Raw genomic sequence first — 15,689 nt, forward strand, 5'->3', positions numbered from 1 at the left:
GCCGTGCAAACCAGAGATAAAAAAGTCAAGAGTTTGATATTCAAAATATTATATAGACTTGCCAATAACCAAAAAATAATGTCAGGAGGGGATTGTTATGGAAAATAGTTACTGATGTTCAAAGAGAGAGCAAATGTGATCTAAAAAAAACCCCAAAACATTGATACTGGCTCATTAATGACATGCCTGCAGCTTCTTCTCTATGAAGTTCTTCTCAGTGCAGCTCTAACACCACCTCTTCCACCGTCTACAGCGATCACATGCAATCTGACAGTATCTCAAATACCACAAGTTTTGCTTTTAAAATTTGTCATAAAAATACATCTACGTATTTTCAACGTTCTCAAGCAATAAAATGCAATGTCACCCATGTGAAAGCCCCATGCAACACCGAAACTATGTCAGCCAAGCAGCAGCAGACAAAGGAAATAGCTCTTTCTGCGTGGCATAAATGGATTGCTTGTTGGCAATCTCAGGAAATGAAAGCAATGATGAAGTGAGATGTGAAGGGTGACCTCATGCTTTACTTTTTGTAACACACTGGGAAGATAACACGGGCAGAATTCCACGGGTGCTGCTCCTGTCACACATCTTCAGTAGCTGAGAAGAAAGAGTTGTGTTTTCTGCAGGGTTACTATTGATATATATATAAAAATTAATGATGACTTTTTGGAATTGAAGAGGGAAAGACCTGTTTTCACAAAATGAAGATCATAGTGCCTAATTGCGAATATGTAATTTAGTCCCTACGCTGAAAACACCCAATTCTAGTTCTGCAATTCATTATGTTCCACATCTGAATGAGAAACGCACTCAGAGCGGTACTCAGTGCAGGCACTGGTCCCTGATGGCATTCCCACCTGTAAGACAGAAGCAGGCTTTATTTGCAAAGAGGGAAGCATGGGAAGGGGTAGAGAAGAGGGGAAAATGGGACATGGAGGCTCAGCGGTTATTTAAGAAGAAAGGGAAGAGGCTCTGAAGGTGGAAGCTGTGATTCTCTTTCAGACGCTCTGTTTACGTAGGCATTTTCAGTGACTTAATATTTTAAGAACTGTGACACGCCAACGCTTGAGAATATTTTCCATATCAGATAAACTAAGCCAACCTGCTAACGTTGTTCCCCGAGGGCCAAGTTCAACCTCATTGCATCTCTGAGAGCCTTCTGCAGTCCGCATGCAGGATTCATGGCATGAGAACAGCATCTGGAAAACACACACGCTTTCCATTTTTTCTCTTTTTTAAGCTGATACTGAAGACTATCTGAAATTCAAGTGACTGCATTTATGCCACATGCTCCAAAAAACACTAAAGCACAGCTTAATGATTTTAATTTATGGACAATGAGACTAGAATAAAATGTTTTGTGGGAATATAGCACTCTATATAATACATTCTCTATAACACATTCTTCCCTCAAAAACGAAAGTTTGTAATGGCCCTTGAATGCCTGAAAATGGGTATGAGGCTGCGTCCCCTCCTCTTTTGCTTCTGTGGAGAAATGGTGAGATAAGTGAGAGGACACTGTGTCTGTTTTTCAACTCTGTGTCTAGAGAAGGATGTGGAAATGCTAAGGAAGGTTCAAAGAAGGGCCACAGAAATGATCCAGCTCCTGGAAAACAAGCATTAATGATGTAAGGTTTAAGGAGCTTAACTTACTCAGCTTAATTGAAAAGAAGGTTAAGGGGTGACTTGATCGCTGTGTGTATCTACACACACCTTTAAAAAGCACCTGATAGGGAATGGCTTTGCAACAATGCCGACAAAAGCAGAACAAGATCTGCTGCTTGCAGAGCTGGCAGGCAGGTTTTGGAGCAACCACAATTACCTGATGGCAAGGATAATAGGGCAGGGAAGAGCTTGTTGAACTGTGAGCTTGCCATCAGCTGAAAGAGTTGCGAGTAGTTATCGGCTTAAAGGCACTGTCTATTTCATCCAGCTTCTGGGCTACACTGGGAGGGAGCTCAGGTGGTCATAGAACCATGAAGGTTGGAGAAGTCATCTTAAATCCCCCAGTCCAAGCCCAGCCCACCCCACCATGGCCATAACCATGTCCCTCAGTGCCACATCTCCACGTTCCATGAGCTCCCCTGGGATGGGGACTGCCCTGCTCCCTGGGCAGCCCATCCCAGTGCGGAATCCTTCGGGCTGGAGAAGACCACCAAGGTCACATCCAACCACACTGCTTCTGCTCTTGGGCCTCATCAATTGCAGTTTGCTGCTCACCCCTGAGCTCGTGGACGTCCTAAGGACACCGGCATCGCCCACAGCTGCAGCGAATACCCTCGTAACACTCGCAGCTTTGTTACTAACACAACTCCAGCCTCAGGTTTCCGAGCACGCCGGGTACATCCACCACCCAGCCTCGCCCTTTAGCACTGCGTTCCTCGCGTACTCTTAGGGTCGTTTCTCTCCTATTTTCGTGTGAGAGCACCTGAGGCCGCCCCCGGAGTGGGGGGGCAAGAAGGGGAGGAGGCGGAGGAGGAGGCGGCCGCCGCGCTCCGTGTGGCAGCGCCGGGGAGGAGCTACCTGCGGAGGCCATTTCCCGGGGAGGAACGCGCCCATGGGGGTGAGTGAGTGAGCGAGCGCGGGCGGGAAGAACCGAGGGGAGCGTGGCGGGGCCGCCCCGGCGCTGAGGGGAGGGAGGCGGGCGGGGAGGTGGAACGCGGTGGGGCCGCGCTCCTCAGCGCTGTGCGGGGGGAAGTGCTGCGGGGGGAGCGGTGCTGAGGAGATGGCGGTGCTTCGTGCCGTGAGGGAGAGGCCCTCCTGGGTCCCCGCACAGCTGCCCGGTCCTAAGGAGCTGGCGGTGCCTCTCCCCTCCGCGCGGCGGAGCGGCCCTCGGGGCTGTGGGGGCTGTGAGGAGGCGGCGGGCCGACCCCCAGGGTCGGGCTCCTGTGCCCCGCTTCAGACGTATTCCTGCTTTTTCCTAGAGCGTGTCCTGCGGGGTAACCGCACGATGTCTGCGGTCCTAGTTCTCCCCCGGACACAGCTCCCGTTTGCTTCCTCTCTGTCTCATTCATCTCCGGAGGAACGCAGATGTTCAGTGCAGCGTCAGGTCTGTGGGTTATGAGCAGCGATGCTGCTGCACGCGTTGCCGAGGTCAGGTGCCTTCTATTGCCACACAGAAAGGAGCTCTGTCGGTATTTGGATAGGTTTGATTTCTGGTGACAGCGGCACTCCTGCAGTGCCCTGCTGCATGTCACAGCATGAGGACCTCGCGTTGCTCTGTCACTCTCACATATGAACATTTTTTTTCCTCCTGCTAATGGGGACAGCAAAAGCAAGAGGACAAAACGGATGCCAATAAAGGAAGAGTTTACACTTACGGCCTCAACTCTGCCCTTAGCTCACCCTCGCTGTTCTTAATATTGTCAGGTTTCCAGAGCTCAGTGGTCTCTGCTAATTTGGAATTTCCTTGTTTGTTGAGGTCAGGCCGTGAGGGTTATTCTAATGATTTTCTAGCAGTTCATGCAATCTCTCATTGCAAACAGGAGGAAAAAAAAATTAGAGTGTTGGAAACTATTCATTAGAAAGGCAGGGAATGTTGCCTGAGAGTATCAGGTTTGAGAGGAACATGAATGTCTTCGAGTGTAGCTATGGCTGTTTCTCTCACTGTGATCCTTGTTTTGGTGTCCACAGTGCACGTGGACTCCTAAAATGTATGAAAGCAAAGCAGTTGTTGCCCAGAAGAAGCTAAGGACACAACTTCATGAGAATCTTCACCAGCTATTGGAATATAACCTAAATCGGAGGTGTAACCTTGTTTGGCGTTTCTGCAGATGCCATGTGACGTGTAGTAATGTGCTTAAGTCCCCAAATGCTGTTGTAAATCTGGCCCCTAATCTACAGTACACGGGCAGCAGGGATCTGGGAGCAACATCTGCTCGGGGTGTGCATATGAACGACGTCTTAATATGTTATGGCACTGAGAAAGGGCCCCGCGCTCCTTTTCCCACTGAAATCAGGCTGGCTTTAGGAATGATTGAAGTGATTGCAGTCTCAGATCCATCATGGCTGTAGAGCTGGCCGTTTAATGTTAATTCACTTTGTTTGGCTTTTGTTTTTTTTGTTTTTTTTAATTGAATCTTCAGATCTTTTGCTTTTTTCCCTGTTGACCTCACCTTCCCCTTGCTGTCTGCATTGCTTCAGGAGTGATTTCTCACTGCTGACTTTCCTGCTAATGTAGCAGTTGTGCTGGGTAGATGACAAAGACTGAGAGCTAACAGATGAAAGCCAACTGGTGTTACCCACGTGATTGAAAGCTGCGTTTTCCTTATATAAACAGCATGCCTGAGGTTGCTGTTCCAGCTTGCTTTATCCCACCCATGAATCTCTGGATTTACATGTCACTCTGTGTTCTGCATTCTAACTTTTTCCTTTTTCTTTCTTTTTGTGTGTGTGGTTCATTATAGTCTAGCGTCGGGAAGAGAATCTCGACTGTACAACACATACAAGTCAGAGATAAAAATGACCGTCCTGCAGTGCATGTAGTCAGGAATATGCCCTGAGAGGGAACCTTTGCTTCCCCAAGATGTTTTTAGAATTCTTGTGTGGCGACGTATCTCCAGCGTGCCCCTGAGCGAGCAGTATCAGATGATTCCCAAAGACTGCGTTTCTTCTTTTGTGCAGGTTATTTTAGGAATGAAAACTGCAAAATCCAGCTGAGGGCTATGGAAATGGGAAGGTCCCAGCCCAATCTGTCCCTGTGGAATGAGATGTATTGAACGTGTCCTTTTGGGACAGCACTTGTGAGACCTGCAGCCCTGTTGGCAAACAGCAGCACCTCTCGAACGGCTGCAACTTCTGGTTGTAAAGTGTCAGCAAAGCAGTCTGAAATCTCCCAGAATAGCAGCAGACCTCACCTGGCTCGCTGAAGGCTCCCATTCCCATTCAGATCGGTTCTGAAGTCCTCAGTTACCTTTTTCCTAAATTACATTGTGCCCACGACAGGAGCTTGAACAAAGCTCCGAGCGGTGGTATTGGGAAAGGCAGAACATCGTGGTGCTTTTTGCAGGCCTCCACGCTGCCCAGGGGGAATCTTTTTCAGAGCGAGACCTCCGTGTGCAGATCCGGTTTCTTTTTCCTTTTTTGTTCCCACCGTCTGGGAATTGATTGTATTCCTCAAGGATCGGGACTTGTTTGCTGTGTTCTAAAGATGGATCCTCTTGCATGAAATCTGAAATGCAAATACAGATGAGCGCAGAGTGAGTTCAGAAACGATGAGGATGAATGCAAAGTTGAGCAGCAGCGCTTTGTCGTAAAACGTTTTACAACCAGATTCTGCTAGCTAAGGCGAAACTGCTTGTTGGGTCTTCCATTGCACTGCGCTAAGCATTCAGAAAAGAAGAAAGCACAGAATCAGTAAGTTGATTTTAAAACATAAGTAATGATAATACAAGGCGCCGTGTTTAGAATTGAAAGAAATACATTTATTGTATGTTGGTGTACGTACTGCTGGAGGAACTCCAGCTTTCTCAGGCTCCTAGATGTGAGCTAGTAATTGCCTCCGGTCTGCAACTATTTTTGCCAGGCAGAGCACATAATTTGGCGCTGTTTGTTTTAAGCTATATTTTACTTTGGAAACCACAACAATCCTTTGTCCTCCGAGGAATGTGGAGCTGCGTTTGTCCCCTTTTGATGGGGTTTTCTGTTTTAGCCTTTGTGCTTGGGTTTGCAGTGCAGGTTAATGTCTGCTTTGTGAAGATGGGTTGGCCCCAAGCACCCCACAGCCCATATTTGTGCAAACCCTGCAGCAGACGAGGAATCCAGCGCAGGCCTTCAGTCTGTCCTCTGGTTAAAGAAAGAATATCTCTGGTCAGCCCTCTGTAAGCAGCTATTATAACTGGGAAAGAAAGAGGAAGGCAGAACTGTGCTGCTTACAGCCTCACTTGTCCTCATAGGGGTCAGCTCTGAAGCAGCATTTCTTCACAGGCCGTGAGGAGAATCATCGATGCAGAGAAATGCTGCTGCAGGAGTCAGGACTTGATTGCCTGGTGGGTATGGCAGGAGCACAGTAGGGGTGTTGGTGGTGCAAGGCTGAAGTGAACCTCCTCTTTTTTTTGAAGGCCCCCTGTTACACATTGCTCATTCGTGATGTAGGTGAGTGGTCTCGTTACCCCGTTCCGATTGCTGCCCGATGCTGTGCCGCTAACGGTGTCGTTTCTGATACCACACCTGTTGTCAGCTGGGCCAGCAAACAGCCTTTAAGATTAAAGTTTAATCAGTGCAAGTATTTTGTGAGCGAGCAAGTGTAGACTTCATTCTTGTGGAGAATCGCAGCCTTCTGCTTTGCAATCCCTGGCAGAGATAGAATGTTCTGTCAGAAAATGTCTCCGGTGAGAAATAGCAGGCAAGGAATATTTTCTGTGGGATGGCATGAGCAACCTTGTGCTTTAAAGCTTGTTTATTAATTGCTTGTTAACGGGCAGCTTTTGGCAGAACTTCTTTTTGGTATGGCCTCAGGAATTTTAATGGTGCATCAGTCAGCACATGGAGAAAATATATTCTAAAAACAATGAGCAGGATGTTCAGGGGCTGTGTCCTTTGGTGACATGGCCTGACTCGGTCCTGTTGTAGTTTTGGCCAATTACAAGCTCTGCAGTAACTTCATTAACGGGAGGGACGTGCGTTAAGTCCTCCAGCTCCGGTGCAGTAGGTTGATTTCCATCCCTGCACTCGCTGTCAGTGTTTTCAGATGTGCCCAACCCCAGCAGGTATTGAGGAGTGTGTTTTCCATGTCATGTTTAAAGGCCTCTGGAAGGGATTCCCAACGTGTCTTCAGGCTGACTGAACATTTTGTATGCAATGTTTTCACGAGCAGAGGGGCCAGTACAATCACTGGTCTCACAGATGTTCCAGTACGTGTTTCCATGTGTGTAAATATGCCCAAGTTGCTCGTTGGTGGGTGGAGGGAAGTCTGGTTTCCCTCTGGCCATGAGAAAACGGGTTCTGCTGAGCTGACTGAGCCCCTTGGTTTTCATTCCTCTGCTTCCCCTTCTTTTGGTAATCAGTGGCTGAGCTCTCCCAGAAGTAGGATATATTTCCCTACATTCCCAAAGATGCCTTTGTTTAACAACATACCTTAAAGCAACCAGAGGTGATGTGTAAACAATGCAGCAGTGAAACTGGAGTGCAGGAAAAGCCTTCAGCCTGCAGAGCACTGACTGCCAATTTGAGGCAAGGAGTCCTGCATGCACAGAGGATTCTCTGTACCCTGCTCTTTGTGTCCCCTCCTCGTGTTCCTCGTCACCTTCCTTGACAGGTAGAAGGGAATTCTAAACTGTCACTCCTTGAATGGGGTTTAAAATCTACCTGACCAACTGAGTGCTATTTTGGCAATGTGGTAAATGATGATGAAAGCATGCAGCAGATTTTCCCTTCCCCTGATCTGGCATGTTCCCTTTCTGGCTGGCTGAGCATCATTCCCACCGAAATGTCAGGAGGAACTCCCTCTGTAAAACAGAGGAGGAGGAGGAGGAGGAGGAGGGCTGCTTCTTGGCTTCCTCCACCTCCTCTAGCTTTGCACCCCATTACTTCTGTTTCCAAGAAGTAGATGCAGTAATAGTAATTCCATGGGAAACTTGTTGTAACATAGGAATTGGCACATTTTCCTAGGGGAGAGGAATGGCTCCAAACCATATATATATATATATATGTTTTTTTCCATACATATATATATATGTATTTTTCCCCCCCAGATTAGATGGTAAATGTTTTGGAAGAAACTTAACATGAGCTTGGAAACATCTCTTTTTTTTTTTTTGGGAGGGGGATGGTTGGGTGATACCAGTCACCTTACAGGTGTTGTCACGCTGTCTGTGGAAAGCAGTCTCCCTGCTGCTATTACAACAGGATTCAGTGGTGAAGGGTGGGAGGTGTTGCTGCTCCCTGGTGGGTGCTGTGGCCCCGGGTCCTAGTGCTGCCTTCCCTCTGAGCTCTGCTTGCCATATCTTCCATGTCACTGCTAAAATTTGCCCATCCTTTTGTTTTCCCTCCGGTACAGCACATGGAATCAGTGGGCAAAAGTATTGTGGAGCCCTTAGGACTGCCATGCACCTAACACCAGGCGATAGCAGCAAGGAACTGGAGAGTTAAACTGCTTAACACGTCCTGCATTTCACCCCTTAAGTACACACGTTGTTGTATAAACCTAAGTACTGTACACATAGCGTGCTCTGCACTTCTACCGTGTCTTTGTCCTTCTGTAAACACTGTTATTGCTAGATGGGTTTTATTCCGTGCCAGCATATCTCCATGCTTAACACAGAAGCGAGCTGCTGGAGGATGGTGGTGTACCGAAGGTGCTGTGCAGAATGGAGATGTGAGGTTAGCACCTTCAGGCAGCAGCGTAACGCTGGAGCAGGGCCTTCGTCTGCAGTGGGGTCATTGCTCAGAGTGAGCAGTGCTTTGGGGATGGTCATCAGTCGTGCATATCTCCCACTCGTTCTGGGGGAGGGACGCCATCAGGCTGGTGAATGTACCAAGTGAGTCATGCTTGTGCACATGAGGCTTCCATTAATCAGGTCTATCTGAGCAGCACACGGGCTTTTATTTAGAACATGGAAGCACAGCCTGTAGCAGAATAAATCTACTTGTTGTATTGTGTTTGTGAAGGGTCTGTGTTTGTTAAGAAAGGTCTGTAAGTAGTGAAGAGTATGATGGCCAAGGCTAAACTGTGTCTTAGACCTAATGCAAACCCTTCCTGAGGAAAGCTACACAGAGAGGAGACAAAACCGCATGGAAAACACAAAAATGGGGCACGAATCCTGTATGATGCGTAAATTAAAGGTCTGCGCTACTGCTTTTGTTTTCAAGTACCACTTAAAGGCGCAGCTTTGAACTCTAGAGTCACTGCTGGGTATGCCTGTAATTCACAATTGAAAGCAGAGCAGTGTCCACCAGCCATGCCAGGCCGCGCTCTGTCTGGGCATGTCCCACGGAGTGTATTTTGTGTTGCTTTACCATCAGATTCTCAATCCTCTGCAGCTTCCCCGAGGTGCTGGTGAGCACTGTGTCCCTCCGTGCCATCAGACCTCCTTCAGCTTCCCGAGGTCCCAATCCTGCCCCTACCCACGCACACACATTGGTGCTGGCTTTGTGCATCTTCCTTTGTTCTGAGCTTTTCCCTGTGCTTGGAGTAGCTGTCCAAGCTGCTGTTGTTTTCTAGAAGTGATTCTTAAAAGTGAATGTATTTCTAGCCACTTTCCAACTCAGAATGCCATATATCCTGCATACGTTTTGTATTGATGTTGTGTGCTCCTTTGGGTTTGTTAGACTGTACCTCTTTGGCTTTGACTCTTATTTGTGCAGCACGTTTTTATCTAGCGTGCTCTGCTCTGCTCGTCTGAAGCTGTATATAAATAATGGAACGTCCAGGGCTTGCTGGCACAAGTCAGCAGAGAGCTGCGTTTCCCGAGGCACTGCTTCAGAGCCCTGCTTGGTTTTTGAGTCTGTTGTGCAGGTATTTTACATGCAGCTTCGTGTGGGCCTCAGTGCTGAGCCTCATCTGTCTGCCGCCTTACGTAAGCACAGGCAGACCTGCGTTGAACCGGGGTGTGCACAATGCAAACAAAGGTGAAGCCGACTTCCTTTCCACTGGCATCTCATCCTGAAATGCAGAGATAGGATAAGGGAGAAGCCTGCCTGCAGCACGGGAGCGGTGTTGCTGTCCTGGAAGCGTGCTGGGCTGAGGCCAACAGGCACGGCGTGTGAACGAGCTCTCAAAGAAATACCTGCGTCCTATGGCCGGGGCCTGAACTTTGGGATATAAATCAAAAATGGTTAAAAAGTGGGCGCTGATTTAGGAACCCTTTTGCCACATAAATGGTATCTTAAGGCGTGGGCAGCGGCAGCGGCCCTCCTGGGATTGTATCGAGTTGTTTTTGCCTTGTAAAGTGCCTTCAGATCGTTCTTCTGAAGGGTGCTATATAAATAAAACAAGTGCCTGATTGGTTGAAAGGGAACCTCTTAAATTCTGGCTTCCGTTTCAACAGGTTACACATCTCAATTTTCCTGCTTTGAGAATTAAACCGGGTACATCATGGGCGGAATGAAATTAATTTTATTACACACAGCAGTTCATTAGTGAAGTAGGAGCAATGTCACGTGTTCGTGCACAGCCTGCCCAGATTTTTTTTACTGCAACTCTTTCACGTGTGAATACAAGTGAAATCACAGAGTCACAGAAGTGCAGGGCTTGGATGGGACCTGCAGAGCTCACCGAGCCCAGCCCCCTGCCCAGGCAGCTCCCTGCAGCAGGTCACACAGGTCGGCGTGCAGATGGGGCTGGAGCATCTCCAGTGAAGGAAACCCCCCCCACCCCCCTGGGCAGCCCATCCCAGTGCTCCATCACCTTCACCGTGAGGAATTTCTTCCACATATTGGTGCGGAACTTCCTATGCTCCAGTTTATGCCCCTTTCCCCTTGCCCTGTCCCCACAGACTGCTGAAAAAAGGTTGGCTGTGTCCCTTTGTCTCCCACACTTCAGGTATTTATAAACATGGAGCACATCCCCTCTCAGTCATCTTTTCTCAAGGCTGAACAGCCTCGGGTCACTCAATGCTCGACAAAATGCTCATTGATTTCCTTATTAGACAGCATGCAGTAATGGGAAGTGTTTGTGGTATTGCGTGCAGGTTCAGCTTTGGCATGTACAGCCTGGCGCTGGGGACCAAGGCAGGCTCACTGGCTGACATTTTGCCCAGCAGCGTGGATCACAGTAACTGCAAATGCAACAGGTTGGCTCGCTGCATCCGAGATCCAGGCTCTAGTGCACTGTCAGTGCCTCACACTTGGGATTCAGGTAGGCTGAGCTTTGCAGGCGCTGTTCTGACCAAGTTCCCATGAGGACACGCAGAGCGGAAGACAGAGGTCTCTGCCATTGCTCTGTGCTAAAGAAGCAGCGTTTGCAATTGAGAGTTGCAGCAGGGCGCAGCACGCATTGTGCGTATGCACACTGAGCAGTGGGGGTACGCTCACAGCTGCCGGGCCTGCCTGGTCCCATAGAACAGTGTTGGTGCATCTGCTTCTGTCCAGTACGAACCATTTTGGATGCACTTGTTTGTTTGATGCCACAAGTAGCTCTGTAGCCCGCTTTATTCCTGCGTACACGAAAGCAGCAGGGTGAGACTTGCAGGCCTGTGGATGCCAGGCCTGAGCTGGCCTGCAGAGTCCATGTTCCGAGGCAGTTCTCCTCCCAGGTGGCTGACGGCAGGAGCTGTGCAGAGATTGCTGCTTCTGGAGCAGGATTCTTTTTCGTTATGCGGTAGCGTGGTGTTGCAGTGCAATCAGAGGAGCTGTTCCTGAGCACAGATCCTGCCTGCCTTTGCTGTCGTTTTCAGATCTCTATCTGCTTGCTTATCTGCTTGGTGTCCTCCGAAAAGACACGCAAGCGGTGACGATGAAACTGTGCATTTTCAGCTAATTGCGGAACGAAACGACACCGCTTCGTCTGCTCTGGGGCAATTCACGTTCGTTTCTGTTCAGAACGGTTCCGAGTACACAAGGTGACCTTCCAAAGCACGGTGTGGAGGCCATGGAACTCAGGTCAGGTTGAGCCACTAAAGAAATTCATCTGTGCGCCCAGACGTCATTAGCAGCCCTGCTGATCCCTTTGCAGTCACTGGAGCACTTCTGCAGATCGTTTAGAAAGTTGGCGATTTTCCTTAAAAAAGAATGATGTGTATTTATTTCAGGAATGAAGTGGACATTATCTCCTGAAAGATACAGCTAGGGAACAGTTAAGCCTTTTAATATCCCTAGGTGGGAATTAGGGAACAAGAATGGATGCTTTGTAAGGAATTACTGGTTATTATTACAGACTTCTGAAAAACAGACGTGAAATTAACAGTTGTGTGTCATTTCATTACTGCTTTGCCAGTCTGCTTTCCTTTTCTTTAAGGGTAAGATGGTTGCTAGGGCTTTGTAGTGAATAACCTTTTTGTGCTCAGCTTGAGGCAGAGGAAAGTTATTGTATAATCTTGGTTTGTGAGGCCGTTAGAGACATTTTTGGGAAGAAAAGAGCCTCCCTTCTGCTGCTCCCCTCTTTGCCAGTCGCCCACCGTTGGCACGTTGCTGCAGCAGAAAGGGAACCCTGTGTTGGTCCTCGCCATGTGTGCTCAGTGTTTGCCCGAGGATCAGGGGATGAATGTGGCCTTGTTGCTGCGGGCTGCCGCTGCCTGGCCGCGGGAAGCGCAGTCCTGTCCAGGTGTGTGTGTGCCTCGGTGCTGTCCCTGCCATGCAGAGGTGGTGGGCAGAGCTGCTGGAGCCGCACGTTGGGTTACAGCCGGCATCCTGCGAACCCGCGTAACCCTTTGGCTTCGTGGGCAAATTTCCTTCTAGGAGTCAACAGCTTTCCTTTCCCACGTGGCCTAGGGAGCTTGCTCCACAGCCAGACCGATCACTGGGACTTGACAGCTCTTCAGCCCTCCATGCCAGACAGCGCAGTACAGCGGCACGCTGCGGGGTGGCACGAGGGGGAATCTGCTGGGCCCAGCTGGGTGCCCTGAACACGGGCATCTCATCTGAGCCCCCTCACCTGCATCCCTCAGCAGCACAGGACGGCACACAGCTGTGCCTTGCCCTGCGTGGTGCAGGTCCCTGCGTGACTCCCCAGCTGCCCGGGCTCTGGGCTCCTTCTGCAGTCGCTGAGGTTGGGCAGACCCCACGTTTCCCTGCAGCTGCACGGTAAGGTTGCACAGCACTGCTGTCCCACAGCCTCACTGCAGCTTGTGTCTGCTCCTCCCGCCGTGTGTCAGTGCATTGCAGGAATGCATGTACACATCTACTGTATGTTTCACTTCGTCGTTTGATGAATGCTCTCAATTCAGTGCGGCAGCTATTATCTTTTTTTTCCTTGCAAATTGCTTTGCTGTGCATGCAAAGTCTCAAACGATGCGAACGCGAACAACAAAAGTTCGCCTTGCTGGGAGCTGGCTAGAATTGCGACTCCGTGTGTTTATGGGTTGGAAAATATTTAAAATGAGAGGAAACATATTCTTGCTTAAGGTGTGCCTCTAACTCGGGATCCATCACTTCTGCACGTTGCTGTGGCAACGCTGCAATAGCAAGGGAGTTCCTTTTATGGCTGATTTCCGAGCAGGGAGCCGGCAGGCTGTGTTACTAAGCAACCCCATCCTATGCTCCGGTAGCTAGGAGAGGCAGCCGGTGCTTTGTAATAGTGCCCGTCGTTCTGGTCATATGTTCCTTCCATCCACTTCTGTCTTTCTGGTGTGAAAATAATTGCTGTGGAGTATGCTTACAGTTCCTGCCTTTGTGGGGCTGTTTTTCCCTCCGCTCTGCTTTCTCTCACTTGAATGTTCAATGCAGGAACATTCATAGGAAGGAGAAGACAACGGTCCATTTATCGAACAAAAAATAAATCAGAGTGTTCCATTCAACATGTGATGCTGAAGAGTAATTAAAGTGATGCCATCTGCGCGGTGTGAAAGGAGACGCATCCTTGGCCTCCCAGGTTTGCAGCTGATCAGACGTCACGTCGCAGCCCGGTGAGGTGCAGGTGCTGGGATCTGCTGTTCTTCCAATCCCTGCTCTGACACGGGTTCCTTCCGGCGTTTTCTCTTCCCTGTCCGTTGATAATGAGCTGCCTGGTGGAGGAGGATGTGGGTTCGTAAAGCTCGGGAAATCACTAAGAGCTGTATGGTGAAATGAAAGGGCAAAGTTGGGCTGAGTGTTTGTATTGGGGTCTCGTCCTACCTGAGCTTGCCTGGCAGGTCCCCCCGTGCTGACCTCAAACGTGGCACGAGGGCATCATCTGCGCTGCCAGCAAGGGGTGCATTTTTCAACCTTTCCATTCAAAAGAAGGGGGAGTTGGTTTTGCAAGGGCTGCCTTCAAGCACACGACCCCTCCTACACAAGCTAGCAGAACGAGGCCCAAGTTTCAAGTTAGCTCCAAGAATTTTGTGTGGTTGGAGCCCTGCTGGGGTCGGAGTGGCAGTGGGGGTCCCCTGGGAGCCCACAGGTGAGCAGTGCAGTGCAGTGCCCTGCTTGGAGCTGCGTGCAGCTGAGCTGACAGCACGGCGAGCACACTGACCTGCCTTTTTTGAATAATGCGGATTGACCTCTGTCTTAAGGATCTTCCCAGCTGGGCGGCTGGAGAGGAGGAGCAAGCACCCTGTGTTATCCCCAGAGCTGCAGTCTGCTGGCACCTTGTGTTGGGTCGGCTCCAAACACCACTGGGAAGTTCATTGCTTGCTTCTTGCAGCCTCCTTCCATGTGGAATAACGCGTTCCTAATGCGTTTGCCTGCAACCAGGGAGTGCATGGGATCGTGAACACCCCAAGGGGCCGTGAGTCGGCCTCTCGTTGGGTCACTGAGCACGTGACGTTCCAATCAAGTAGTTAACGACCTGCGTGGTGACAGTGCTTTCCATCCTCCAAACAAGGAAAGAAGCCATGAGGACCCATTGGTTGTATGTGGTGCTGCAGAGAACTTGTAACTCCTTGTCTCTCTTGAAATTCTTGCAGTGTGCTTCAGAAGACAGCGCGGAGGAGCGCACAGAGCGTGCGCTGCTGTTGGACTGTGGGACATTGCTGGTCTGCAGGGTTCAGGGTTTGGCACTGTGTCCGTCCCTCCTGCTCTGCTGGCTCTGCCACTGTCACTGCTTTTAATTGGGATTGAAGGAGAAATGCAAACCAAGCCTAAAGCATCTGTTGGAATGTTTTAAAGGCCCCTCCTAAGCTTGGCTGCAGCGTTCGTGTGTCCCAAACCTTGGGGTTAATTGGCACGTGTGCTTCTAGAAACAGATATAAACGTTTTTGGTTGCACAGTTTTTACTGGTTTGGGATCTTTTTTTAGACAGTATATTGGGATTCATCTGGACACACAGCAAGACAGGTTCCCCATTGCTCCAGTGTCTTGAAATGGGCAGTATTAACTTGTTACACCAACCGTAAATGTGGCCCTTCATATCTTGTACCAGTTTTCTTGTAAACAGCACTCACACCAGCCCACAGTGACATTTAGCATTACTCAGTCCTTGTAAAAATGACAAACCTTGGAGCCACGCTGAGTTGGCTGTGACTAGTCACATATGTCAGCGATAACAGAAGATGGCACCTAAAGGTGCCCCGTGTGCTTCGCTTCCAGCATTCTGTCCTGTCTTCTGTGTGTGTTCTGGAGTGCTCCTCGTCAGGGGGGGTAACTTCACAACTGATTTAGTGAACGGATGGTGAGAGGTGATCCTTGTTATTTGGAGAGGATCGATGTTATTCCCTTGGAACCAGCCGACTGTCCCCATTGAGATGGGGCACGGGTACGCAGCCTCGGCTGGAGCAGAGCAGGGCTGAGCCCGCTTGTTCTGTGCGATTTCAGTCCTCTGTTGTCAGCAGGAATGCTTCTTTTAGTCTTTTGTAGTAAATGTCAGGTGAGGAACTGGTGGTTCCGAAGGCAATCGTTTTCCATTTATCCCCAGTCTGTAATACATGAGCGGATACTCACTGCCTGTGAATGACCACTGCTGTCAATCCAACCTCAAATCCGTGCTTTTCTGTACTTCCAGGGGGATTCTGCCTGTATAATTTATCATCTGCAGATAAAGGACGGAGTGGCAGGGAATTAACATCTACATTCAGTTTCTTAGTTAGATTTCAAATATTTGATCGCGGCGAAGCTGAAGATTCGTTCCCGGCGTGATGCAGCGCCATGAAACGGCTGCAGCGTCCGAAATCGATCAG

General features: G+C 49.3%; 1 protein-coding gene across 10 annotated transcripts in view; it reads left to right on the plus strand.

The window, feature by feature from the left end:
• Nucleotides 2,311-15,689, plus strand: part of TANC2 (tetratricopeptide repeat, ankyrin repeat and coiled-coil containing 2) — a 193,032-nt gene continuing 179,653 nt past the window's right edge. For 5 of the 10 annotated variants that reach the window (XM_021377628.1, XM_021377631.1, XM_021377629.1 and 2 more), the window contains exon 1: nucleotides 2,311-2,566. The gene's annotated coding sequence lies outside the window, so the exon portion shown is untranslated. Of the gene's footprint in view, nucleotides 2,567-8,222; nucleotides 8,323-10,631; nucleotides 10,799-15,689 lie in introns of those variants that run through there. The other 5 variants (XM_021377625.1, XM_021377630.1, XM_021377636.1 and 2 more) reach the window with 3 other exon arrangements.

This window comes from Numida meleagris, chromosome 26 (genome assembly GCF_002078875.1).
Source record: "Numida meleagris isolate 19003 breed g44 Domestic line chromosome 26, NumMel1.0, whole genome shotgun sequence".
NCBI lineage: Eukaryota > Metazoa > Chordata > Aves > Galliformes > Numididae > Numida > Numida meleagris.